This window comes from Lipophrys pholis (assembly GCF_963383615.2).
Source record: "Lipophrys pholis genome assembly, chromosome: 8".
NCBI classification, from domain to species: Eukaryota; Metazoa; Chordata; class Actinopteri; order Blenniiformes; family Blenniidae; genus Lipophrys; species Lipophrys pholis.
Window position 1 is genome coordinate 30,715,254 of NC_137630.1, and position 1,461 is coordinate 30,716,714.

Below are 1,461 nucleotides of genomic sequence, written 5' to 3' on the forward strand. Positions count from 1 at the left end.
AAGATGGTGAAGCCATCGAAACCCGCGTTTGCCAAGAAGTTCTTCATCTTGGGAGTTTGTGACGAAGGTGGAGACGGTGGGCCTTCCTCAGGCGGTAGACTGAAATGAAGTCTGTCTGATTTTGAGGACTCTCTAAGAAGAGGGAAGGTCACAAGGGTCAGACACCACCTGGTGGCAGAAAGCAGCGTGACACCTCAAAGGTCCCGGGCGTCGCGGTCAGACGGCTGGTAAACCCACGCTGACGCTTTGACTTTCACACAACGAAGAGCAAAAAAAAAAAACCTAATGTCTTCTGCCCCCTCTTGGTTGGAGATTCCCCCCATCAATCTGAAGCCGTCGTTCTCGCCTCCGTCTGTCTGCCATCTTGCCGCCGAGCAGCTGCAGACGTTGTCCAGTCTGCAGGATCCACCTGACGATCAGGGGAACTCCAGTCGGCCGGTTTGTGAGAAAACTTGCAGAGAAACCAGAAGCGCTGCCCACTCGTCAACCTCCAGCCTCCTGACTCGTACCACACGAGACTTCTGCTTCCTGTTTGTCTCTGAACAACTAAACCAGGCAGCAGAAAGCGAAAGTCAACAATCTGATGAGTCTTGCATTTTTTATTTGGCGACTATTCAACATAATAATCGGTTCAAGTGCTCCAATATAACAAAATAAAATATGCGTCGGGCCCTTTGCCACATGGTCAAAAATAACGTCTGTTCTGTCATCACACACCTGACGTCATCACCTGGAGGTTTATCCCCTCATCACGTTGACCCTAGCGCCACCTAGTGGGTCAACATACAAACTGAAAGCATGAAGAACATATTGAATGTGTACAACAACAAGTCCTTGCCGGGTCAATTCCAGAGCCGTGAATGTCGTTTTGACGGCTGTGGCGCTAGCGCTGTAGACTTCTAGCATATAGCTATCCTAGCTAGCGCCACGCTAGTAGCCAGCCGGAGAGGCGCTTCTGTCTTTTTAGACGCAGTTGACATTTCTCTAAGGTGTTCAAGGTTCTATTGTCAAGTTCTTTCTCTTAGTCTATCGCTGCGGGACATTGAGACAACACTGCCTCACATCCAAACATAAAGTCCATCTAAAATGTTAGCATCTACGAGCATCTTATGTTAGCAGTTACTGTTACGGTTTTCAGTTTCCGACGTCGGATCAGAGAGTTAAAGCCAAGACTAAAGTTTCCGCCACGATGGCTATTGTTCGTCTGGGATGGCTGAGAATCGCACAGTGAGCAGCAGCCTGAGCTGACAGATGAAACAAAAGAAGTTTAGCCCTGTGGAGGAAGCGTAGAAAACAGCACGACTGGGTGCAAAATATGGAATTCAAATCGTTGAATTACCTCAAGACTGAACATGCAGCTGCAAGCATGGACCCCCGAGCTAATGTTCAGGTTAGTGCTAAAATTATGTAAAATAAAACCACGCAAACTGCTTGTAATGAAGAAAAACTCAGAAACTTATT

At 47.7% G+C, this 1,461-nt stretch overlaps 1 protein-coding gene across 1 annotated transcript in view; it reads right to left on the reverse strand.

Annotated features, from left to right (window-relative positions):
• The window catches only part of LOC308113197 (uncharacterized protein), a 1,983-nt gene extending 1,463 nt beyond the window's left edge, over nucleotides 1-520 (reverse strand). The window contains exon 1 of the mRNA XM_080469254.1: nucleotides 1-520. This exon is cut by the window's left edge and continues 334 nt beyond it. The gene's annotated coding sequence lies outside the window, so the exon portion shown is untranslated.
• Nucleotides 521-1,461: the final 941 nt, after the last annotated feature.